Source organism: Heteronotia binoei, chromosome 3 (genome assembly GCF_032191835.1).
Source record: "Heteronotia binoei isolate CCM8104 ecotype False Entrance Well chromosome 3, APGP_CSIRO_Hbin_v1, whole genome shotgun sequence".
Taxonomy (NCBI): Eukaryota; Metazoa; Chordata; class Lepidosauria; order Squamata; family Gekkonidae; genus Heteronotia; species Heteronotia binoei.
The window spans coordinates 9,815,380-9,826,514 of NC_083225.1; the positions used below are offsets into that span (position 1 = coordinate 9,815,380).

Consider the following 11,135-nt stretch of genomic DNA (forward strand, 5'->3'; position numbering starts at 1 on the left):
ATCCCTTCAGGCGTTCCTGGTTATTAGCAGTAATGGATACTATAGTGTACAGTATGCGTAATGTATGTGTGTATTCTATGCGAGTGTGTATAGATGCACCGCATTAATCTGCATGGCATAGCATAGCTTCATGATTCATGGTTGCATGTAAGTAGCATCCAAAATACGTCACCAAGCAATTTCAAACAAAGAAGGGAGAGAAAGAGGTCTGTGTGCCATTCTCCTTTGGTCAATGTTCAAATCTGTCCCCAGTACTTCTCCCGCTTTGCAATTCAAACTCCATCATCAGCTGTCTGGTCATGAAGACTTTTTTTTTTATAGAAACTAAATCCCATTTTTATGACACAGAAATGTTATTCTATATCATTCACGGCCAGTGCATGGGAGTATGCCAAGCAGGCAGCCGTCTAGAGTGCTACCTGGCCTACGGGGGTGCTGCAAGGTGCCCCCTCTCCCCATGCATGGTGTGTGTGCTCCTTGAAGCCTGCCTTCCCCAATGGCCCTGGGAAGGCTGAGTGAGGTTGGCAGGCTGCCTCAGCAGCAAGTACGCTTGAAGCCTAGCTCTGAACGCACCCTCTGCCACCCGGACCCCACCCAGCCTTCCCAGGATCCGGGAAGGCTGGGTGAGGTTGGGGGTCGAGCGGCAATGGGCATGCTCAGAACCACATCCTGAGCATGCCCGCTGCTGTACCTCCCACCCTGCTGGAAGTCAGGGGTGGAGGGCAGGGCTCTGCCTGGGCTGGCAGAACCCCCCGTGCTGGCCCTGATCTCATTTCACTATTTTGAGGGAAATTAGGGGTTTGCCTTTAAAACTCTTTTGTAACAATTTGAAATTTAACTTATCTGGCAAAGGTTTCTCTCTGACCTTGCTCCTGAAGCTTAGGTGAGTTGGCCTCGTGAATCTGGATAATCGTTAACCTGTTCTTGTTTCCTAAACAGCCCATCAGATTTCTGTTAGGAAAATTAAGCTGCAGTTCAGCTATTATGACGGTTGAAGTCAGGCGACTTTTCCTCCTACATTTCTCTGCCCACCTCTTCGAGGTGCTTGTTGAAATCTTTAAGGTGTATTAGAAATCTATGAAGAAGAAGAAGATGATGATGATATTGGCTTTATATCCTGCCCTATATTCCGAATCTCAGAGTCTCAGAGTGGTCACAATCTCCTTTACCTCCCCCCCCCCACAACACAACAAACACTCTGTGAGGTAGGTGGGGCTGAGAGAGCTCTCACAGCAGCTGCCCTTTCAAGGACAAGCTCTGCCAGAGCTATGGCTGACCCAAGGCCATTCCAGCAGGTGCAAGTGGAGGAGTGGGGAATCAAACCCGGTTCTCTCAGATAAGAGTCCGTGCAGAGACCACCAAGGAAGACTGCAGAGGAAGGCCATGGCAGACCACCTCTGCTTCTCAGTTGTCTCCAAAGCCCCCTTGCTGGGTTTTAAAGAGTGAGTTCAGCCAGTCGTTATGTAAATGAACCATTTATCAAATACAGCAGAACTAAGAACTAAGGCCAACGAGCTGACAATATATACTCTGGGGATTGTAGACATGCCCCCCTAGAATTGGTGGGAATCCACCTGATTAGTCTCTCCAGGATCCTCCATTTGCCTTCCCTGGAAGAAATGCCTTGCATCCCGATGGGCTGGTTCGAATGAACAGTCGATCGGAATACAGGCATCAGGATCCTGGAGTTCAATGAAGCCTGCTTTGGTAAAAAACTATATACAGAACGAAAATCATGATGCAGAACTATGTACATAAGGAGAAGTCAGTAAACAACAGAATATGTAACATGGGATCACCATAAATCGGCTGTGACTTGACAGCACTTTACACATCCACACATGCGCTTTACACGTTACACATCCACACATGCGCTTTACACATCCACACATGCCTGGACTGAATATGGTCCACCTTAGCTAGCACTCTGTACACCATCCAAAAAATCGCAGCAACTTGCCTTTTAAAGGTTCTTTTGCTACTGCACGGAAGAGCAGATTTTTTTTTTTAAAATCCAGTCCTCAAAGCCTAATATCTATTTTCTGTTTGAGGCCCACGTTTCCCAGAGCATACGATTTGTAGACATTTCTGTTTCCCCCACCCGCCCCAGCAGCAGAATTTGTCTGTTCTTTCTCCCGCCCTTAAAATTGAAGACTTTTCCTCTTAAAAGAAAGAGAGAGAGAGAGAGAGAAAGATCATCACTCTCAACAGAGTCACACACCCAAGTGCTAGATGTGAGATACAGAGGAGGCGGGGGGGGGGGGAAGCTATTAGAAGTATTCACTTTCCCAGATGCTGTAGGATTGCTTCTTACAATGCATTTTATGGTGCTTTGTTCAATCTGGTTTTTATGTATCTCAGATAACAAGCTTCTGTCGCTTCCCTTGGCTGTTAAAAAAGAAAGGGCCAAAACCTTGCAGAGCTTCATCGTAAATGATTTCCCGTTCCATTGAAAGCCCGCTCCGATCCCATTCCCTTGAAACTCCCTTGAAGGTCCTTGAATGACACACAATATCGGTAAAGGTTACAGTTAGATTCGACAATTTCACAACAATTTGCAAACATATGTATCATAATAATGGTAATCAGATCGTCACCTTTGCTCAAGGCACCTCTGCTCAGCTTCCAGAGTTCTTGACAGCGATGCCTTCTAAGGATGTACCAGCACTACAGACTTTGTTAACTGACCCCCTGGGAACTGTAGAAGAAGAAGAAGAAGACTGCAGATTTATACCCCACCCTTCTCTCTGAATCAGAGTCTCGGAGTTGCTTACAATCTCTTATATCTTCTCCCCCCACAACAGACACCCTGTAAGGTGGGTGGGGCTGAGAGGGCTCCCCCAGAAGCTGCCCTTTCAAGGACAACTCCTGCAATAGCTATGGCTACCCCAAGGCCATTCCAGCAGCTGTAAGTAGAGGAGAATCAAACGTGGTTCTCCCAGATAAGAGTCCACACACTTAACCACTACCCCAAACTGGCTCTCCTGTAGTACCATTGGGAGGCTGAGAGACCTACAGGGGTGTCAAACTCATTTGTTATGGGGGCTGGATCTGATATAAATGAGAATTTGTTGGGCCGGGCCATGTGTGTCATAAAATGTAATGCCTGGTAGGAGAGATATAAACTTTATAAAGGACACAGGCAAACACAAAGTTTTTTTAAAAAAACTTAAGAGAAAACATGCTTAAAACCGGTATCATTTGTTGGTCTCAAAGGTGCTTTCTTTGCATTTCTCTCATGCAATCCAGGCTCTCTCAATCACACAGCAGAGCTAATGAGCCAACCCTCTCTTCCTTCTAGAGGCTGAGGCTCCCCCCCTCCTGGTCCCCTGGGGAAGGAAGGAAAGACCCAGAGCTTTCTTTGAAGCAAGCTCTCCCACCCCTCCCTTCCTCCCCAAGGGAGTAGCCTCAGCCAATAGAAAGAAGAGAGGCTTGGCTCGGTAGCTCTGCTGTGCAATTGAGAAAGCCTGGCAAAGCAAGCTCTCCCTCCCCCCCCCCCCCGCTTCCTCCCCAAGGGAGGAGTCCCAGTCATTGGAGAAAACAGAGGTTTTGCTCTGCAGCTCCTGTGCAATTGAGCAAGCCTTGCAAAGCAAGCTGTGATGCAGAAGGAAGCAAGAGTGAGGGAGAAGGAAGCAGGTGACAGCCAGTTGCTCGGGGGGCCTGATAGGATTCTGCCCCCGAGCTGCATGTTTGACATCCCTGTCCTAAAGTCGTATTGCACTGGCACAGCAATGTCACACCGTCCCCCATTTTCACAATAGTTTTAGGATGGAAATAACAAAGCCAACCTTTTCCTGAATGCACTGAGCAGAGCCTCATCAAACTGAGTACAGACATTCACATATTTCATGACTAGTTTTAAAAGTCCAAAGGCCTTCAATCAACTGATTTAATCTAAATGGCTAGCAGCTTTTTTTGCCTCCTTGTTCATAAAAATGATTTAATGCAAAGTGCAGGGCTCAGAAATCAATCTTTTTTGCAGTCAAAGAAGCCTGTCTAGCATTGTCTCTTTTTCCAAAAGAGAACTGACGTCATTGCTGGATTGGGGAAAATATGACTTCAACTCAATGCAAAAGACAAATTCTCTAACTTGCCAATCTCATCAATATTGTTAGTGAAAATAACCATTTCCCTGCATATAAAAGCACACCTTGTGAGGAAACAAGCATTCATACATGGGATTTTATCCCTTAGGATGTACAAAGAATTGTTTTCAGGTGGTTTTGAAACTGATTTTATTCAATTGTAATTTTTTTTTAAAGATAGTAGTGTTAATACATGTTTGTTTGATAGAACAATAGTCCAACTCTGCACAGAAAACAAAAGGAGTAAAGGAGTTAGATTAGGGTAAAGGGTGTTATGCTGCACACGTTCACTTCTGTCCCTCTGAGGAAAGATTTCCCCTCCATTCTTCTGCCCCTTCACTGACTGAGCAGCTCTGGTAGCATGTTTTTTCTTCTCCCCTGAAAATCTTTGGCTGCCCCACCCTATCAGTTGGGGCTTTTAACTCCCTGTTTGATTTCTTCTCTCCCTAGAAGTACTATCCCTTTTACTTTTGGCTGAATGGGAGTTTTCTCTATTATCCAAACTCCCAGAGCTTTTTTTGTAGCAGGAACTCCTTTGCATATTGGGCCACACACCCCTGATGTAGCCAATCCTCCAAGGACTTACAGGGCTCTTAGTATACAGGGCCTACTTTAAGCTCTTGGAGGATTGGCTACATCAGGGCTGTTTGGCCTGGTATGCAAAGGAGTTCCTTCTACTAAAAAGCCCTGCAAACTCCCTTGCCAAACATTCCCACCAGTTTTCTGTTTGTGTTCACACTGTTCTCAGCTAATGCTGAATTCAGAGTGTTCAGTCAAGGCTGAAATCTGACTCCGTCAGTACTACACCCTTTTCCTATCAGGGCTATTCTCAGATGGTCTCAGTACATGTCTCCTCTCAGTTAAGGCAGGAATTTGACTGAATCTCCTCAGCATACAGCTTTCACAAGACTTTTGTTTTGTTGTTGGTATAGCACTTCTAAGCCACTTAAAAAGTGCAGTCTGTCACAGATGTCCACAAAGAAATGATTGGTAATGGCCAAGAATACAGATGGTTTTTTTAAAGGCATGAGAAGACACAGGCAAAAATCCTCTGTGGGGTTTATCGAATGTTTCCAACAAGTGTAAATAACAGTTCTATATGGAAAGGTAATGTTTAAGAATAAGAGTTGGTAAAATTATGAGGTAAAACTAGGTTGGTTTTACTTCTAGGATTGATTTTTCATGTCTTAACAACAGGGCCCTGGTGTGCCCGCCAGTTGATGTTCTTCGCAACCAGACCCCTCCTGCAGAGGGGCAGTTTGTAGAGGATGTCCTTCAGTTCTATATCATCTCCCATATCATATGTGTTTACCACACAGCTTGGTCAGGAACAGAACCAAGATGGAGTTGAAAACAAACAAAATGGATGCTGGTTAGAGGCAAGGCTGAGAAACTATTTTGGGAAGGTGACTGCGGTCATGGACTTGCAATAGATCTCTCCTCACCCTAAACAGAGACTGATTTCTCACTAGGCATGTGCTGGTCTCAGAGCCTCCCCCCCGCCCTGGGCACAGGGCTACAACTTGCCTTGCCGCTTTCCCATGGCAAGCAAGTTCCTCTGGAAATTGGTTTCTGTTTGCCGTGGGAAAGACGTGGGACAAGTTGCAGCCCCGCGACAGCTTGTGCAAAATTGGACAGAAGTATCGGGAGAAAAAGGGCTCTGAGACAGGAACAAGCCTAGTGTAAAATCAGTCAGAGATGCATAAGGGACCGTCTCTCCCCGTACGAACCCCAGAGAGCGCTGAGGTCAGCCGGAAAGAACCAGCTGAATATCCCCGGGCCAAGGGAGGCCAGATTGAAGTCCACCCGGGATCGGGCCTTCTCTATAGTGGCCCTCCTACTGTGGAACCAACTTCCGGAGGAAGTACGGGCCCTGCAATGCTTAGATCAATTCTGCAGGGCTTGTAAGACCCACCTCTTTAAAACAGCCTTCACATAATACCGAGGCAAGAAAGTCCTGCTGGATATGTTCTATGTTTTATGTTTTAATCACTGGATTTTATGAAATATCTTAATTATAGCACCATAATCTTAATGTCTAATGTAATTTAATGATTTTAAGGATGATTTTATAACTGGAATTGTATATGAATTTAAAACTGGAATTTATAATTGATTATTGCACATGGTTTTATTGTATATTGTATTTATATATTGTGAGCCGCCCTGAGCCTGCTTGCGGGGAGGCCGGGATATAAATAAAAAAGTTATTATTATTATTATAACCTCATCACAGCTGGTCACATTTCCCTTGCCTACTTACCTTAATTAATAGGCTGTTTATTTAACTCTATAGCCTTTCCCATCCTGTATTTGGGGGTCAGCCGAGAAACACACTTTTAGTTTACATAGTAAAATACAGAACTATAAACAAGATTTAAAACATAAATAATAAAACGATGAGACAGAATGAGACTATAACTTGGCCAAAATTCTTGTATGGGTGGCTGTGATTATCTTCTTCCTTATTTTTGTTGCTAAAAAAGATGAAAGTAGCCACCTTAAGGGTAACATCTGGAATGGCATCAGCCAATAAAAATTTAATACATTTACACCAGACAAACTTATGAAGCGCCATTGGCAACATCATGCAAACTATTACGAGTTCCCTTTGGTTTTTGTCCATCCACGGGAAAGCCATCAAGCCTCTCTAAAAACATTGTTTTGGGGGACCCATGTCAACCTGCTCCAGGGACAATTTCCCCTACAACTGAGAGCTCTTCAGTTCTCAGTTGTGTGCATGTTCTCCCGTATCCAGCCTCACACCTGAGATACTGGTTGTTTCATCTTTGCTCTTCTCTGGACCACATTTGTCTAGATAGGTAAATATCACTCACCCTCACGCTATTCTCTTTTATCTTTGTAAGCCTTGTATGTGTTTTCCCCTGTGTGCTCTTGTGTATGTTTTGCTCTTTTATTTCTTTTAAATAAAATTCTTTTCATTTAATTTCGACTGGTTTATTTGGAGAATTCTCAAGGGAAAAATACCCATTAACATTGATGGGGATCTTGCTAATTACCCCCTCTTGCAAGCTCTGTCTCCAATTAAACTAATCCCCCCCAGTGGATTTGGAGACCCCCAATTTGGGTAACACTGTGTTTCAGCTACCTCAAACAAGGGAATCAATTGTCAGATTTTTGCGCGTTCACCTCATATTTTAACTGTTACCTGGGTGATACATTTTTGAGTTTGGGTTCAGATAATGCATTTCACACAGAAATGTTGGAGTTGTTCAGCTACCATACACCAACTTGCCTCCCTCTCAATATTTGTAAAATATTAATCATTCTTAAGTTCTTGTATAGGAAAGGACATGAACGAGGAAATGTGGTTCAAATCATTGTTTGTTTCGTGTCCAGTTTGCAAACCACAAACCATCATGAACTTTTAGCTGCCAAATGAACCAGTGAGGTTGATGATGTTCATGATGTGGTAGAATAGGCCCCCTCACAGGCTATAGACACCAAACTCACAGTTGCAGCCCCCCAAAGTAGATGCCCACAGGAGAGTGCTTTCTGAAAAAATGGCAGGTTTTGACAGGTGCAAGTTTTGGAGGTTCAGGGGTGTATAGAATGGATCCCATGCAAGCTAGAGACATCAGAGTTGCAGGGGACTTCCCCTGGCTACTCCTCTACATGCTATCCAAGTTATGTCCACCGTTGCTTTAAAGTTTGGTAAACATTTAGATTGAGTGGATACTGTCTAAAAATGTCTCCATTCATGAACCAGCACAGACCTCCACAAACAGCTTGGAAGTTTGTGGAAAGATTGTGCGAGTTGACCTGCCATGAACTTGCATTTGCATACCACAAACTGGCCAAAATTCATCACTAAATTTAGTTTGTAAACCACTTCATGCCTCTTCCTAATCTTGTAGGTCCAATGAGGATTTTCTGTAGTGGGCTCTTACAAGCACTCCTTTAAGGAAACTGGAAGCACCTTGTTCTTCAAAGACATATTTGTCATTCCCAGAAACCAACCAGACAATCTGTTTGGGTTACTAATTATAAACCATGTAGAACAAGGGCTGTGCTTATTCCCTCAAGTACCTTCTCCACATTTTCAGGACAAAATAACCAAAATGTATCCAAGCAACCACTGACCATACTATTAGACCAGGGGTGTCAAACAAGCTGTCCATGGGCCGAATCAGGCCCCCAGAGGGCTGCTATCCACCCCCAAGCAACTGGCTGTCATCTGCTTCCTTCTCCCTCTTTCTAGCTTACTTCTGCATCACAGCTTGCTTTGCCAGACTTGCTCAATTGCACAGGAGCTACAAAGCAAAACCTCTATTTTCTCTATTGGCTGAGGCTCCTCCCTTGGGGAGGAAGGGGGGAGGCAGAACTTGCTTTGGCAGACTCCCTCAATTGCACAGCAGAGCTACTGAGTCGATCCTCTCTTCCTTCTATTGGCTGAGGCTCCTTCCCTTCCTGGTCCCCCGGGGAAGGAAGAAAAGAGCCAGAGCTTCCTTTGCCCAGTTCCCTAGATTCCATGGAAGAGATACAAAGAAAGCACCTTTAAGACCGAGTTTTAATCATATTTTATTTTAAGTTTTTTTTAAAAAATTTTTTTAACTCTGTTTGTCTATGCCCTTTATCAAGCTTATATCTCTGCTACCTAATATTCAGCAGGAACACAGATGGCCCGGCCCAACATGGCCTGGCCCGATAAGGTCTCATTTATGTCAGATCCGGCCCGCATATCAAATGAGTTCAACACCCCTGTATTAACCTGGCCCAAACCATCATTATAATGCCAGTAATTTCTCTATGAGACATATAAAAGCAGCTGGTTTTCTTAAGCCCAGTCTACCTTGGGGTAGAACTAAATATTTGTAAGATTTGACTATTTGTACCATATTTGTACAATATGGGCTGAAAGATACAGAGAACATATGAACATATGAAGCTGCCTTATACTGAATCAGACCTTCGGTCCATCAAAGTCAGTATTGTCTACTCAGACTGGCAGCGGCTCTCCAGGGTCTCAAGCTGAGGTTCTTCACACCTATTTACCTGAACCCTTTTTAGTTGGAGATGCCGGGGATTGAACCTGGGACCTTCTTGCCAAGCAGATGCTCTGCCACTGAGCCACCGTCCCTCCCCATAGAGAATATCTATTACATATGAATGACTGTCAAAAGGACAAATAAGTGGGTTCTGGATCAAAGCAAGCCTGAACTCTTTCTAAATGTGAAAATTGCTTTGGTCACATGAAAAGACAATGATGCTAGGATAGGTTGAGGGCAGCAGGAAAGAATGAAGGCCCAGCATGAGATGGATTGACAGAATCAAGAAAGCCATGGCACTTGGTCTGCAGGATCTAAGCAAATCATAGGAAGGTTTGGAAGTCATTAATGTATAGGATGAGGAGACCCATGGCACAGAGAAGAAGAAGAAAAAGGGGAGGGATGGTGGCTCAGTGGTAGAGCATCTGCTTGGGAAGCAGAAGGTCCCAGGTTCAATCCCTGGCATCTCCAAAAAAGGATCCAGGCAAATAGGTGTGGAAAACCTCAGCTTGAGACCCTGGAGAGCCGCTGCCAGTCTGAGAAGACAATACTGACTTGGATGGACCAAAGGTATGATTCAGTATAAGGCAGCTTCATATGTTCATCCTCTATATGACAGCCCTTCAAGTACTTGAAGATGGTGAAGTTTTGGGGAGGGAGGGTGGCTCAGTGGTAGAGCATCTGCTTAGGAAGCAGAAGGTCCCAGGTTCAATCCCTGGCATCTTCAAAAAAGGGTCCAGGCAAATAGGTGTGAAAAAACCTCAGCTGGAGACCCTGGAGAGCCGCTGCCAGTCTGAGAAGACAATACTGACTTTGATGGACCAAAGGTCTGATTCAGTATAAGGTAGCTTCATATGTTCATATATGTTCAAGAAGATATTGGATCTATATCCCAGCCTCCACTTCGAATCTCAGTCTCAGAACGGCTCACAATTTCCTTTATCTTCCTCCCCCACAACAGACACCGTGTGAGGTGGGTGGGGCTGAGAGAGCTCTGACAGAAGTTATCCTTTCAAGGACAAATCCTGTGAGAGCTACGGCTGACCCAAGGCCATTCCAGCAGGTGCAAGCGGAGGAGTGGGGAATCAAACCCAGTTCTCCCAGATAACAGTCCGCGCGCTACCCCAAACGGGTAAGCTGCAGTCCAAGCTCTGCTCACAGCCTGAGTTCGATCCCAGCGGAAGCTGGGCTCAGGTAGCTGGCTCAAGGTTGAGTCAGCCTTCCATCCTTCCGAGGTCAGTAAAATGAGTATCCAGCTTGCTGGGGGGGAAGTGGAGATGACTGCGGAAGGCAATGGCAAACCACCCCATAACAAAAAAGTCTGCCAAGAAAGTATCATGATGTGACGTCACCTCATGGGTCGGTAACGACTCGGTGCCTGCACAGGGGACTACCTTTACCTCTTTGATGCACAAGGTCACCATAAGTTGGAAACAACTTAATGGCACTTGACATTCACGCATATGAATCTGATGTTAACCCCACCCTTCCAAATACTCAAGATAACCGCGACAAAAACCACCAGAGATAAAAAGAGAGATCCCATCAGTCGTTCATTGTGTCATAATCTCTTTCTCTGTTGTTCTGCTTTCTTTATTTCATAGTTACGAGGGGAACCTTCACATTCAGAGGCACTCAGTCTCTGAATCCCAGAGCCAGAAGGCAACACCCGGGGAAGGCCTCGGCCTCTATGATCTATTGTTGGCCCTTCAGAGGAACTGATTGGCCACTGTGTGAGCAGGGCCTGCCCTAGACTGTCTGGCACCCTACAAAATATAAAAAAATATAAAAAAAATATTGTGCAAAAACACTCTTAACTAGTATGTACAAAATTAAGTAACTTATATCATATAATAAACAGCCTACAAAAGTAGGCATACATTCATATACATCCATTAGAAATCAAAGACAAACAGGAGTCTCGAATACAGTATTACAGGGAGGACCCCACACCGTCTCTTAATTTTCCAAACAGAGTACTGAGACTCAACAATAAAGTTCCACGGGAGTCCCTCCGTTGCTTGTTGACTTCTGAAGGAAA

At 44.7% G+C, this 11,135-nt stretch overlaps 1 non-coding gene across 1 annotated transcript; it reads left to right on the forward strand.

The window, feature by feature from the left end:
- The first annotated feature begins 9,750 nt into the window (after positions 1-9,750).
- Positions 9,751-9,821, forward strand: TRNAP-AGG (transfer RNA proline (anticodon AGG)). Its single transcript has one exon. It is a non-coding gene; the product is annotated as a tRNA-Pro (tRNA).
- Positions 9,822-11,135: the final 1,314 nt, after the last annotated feature.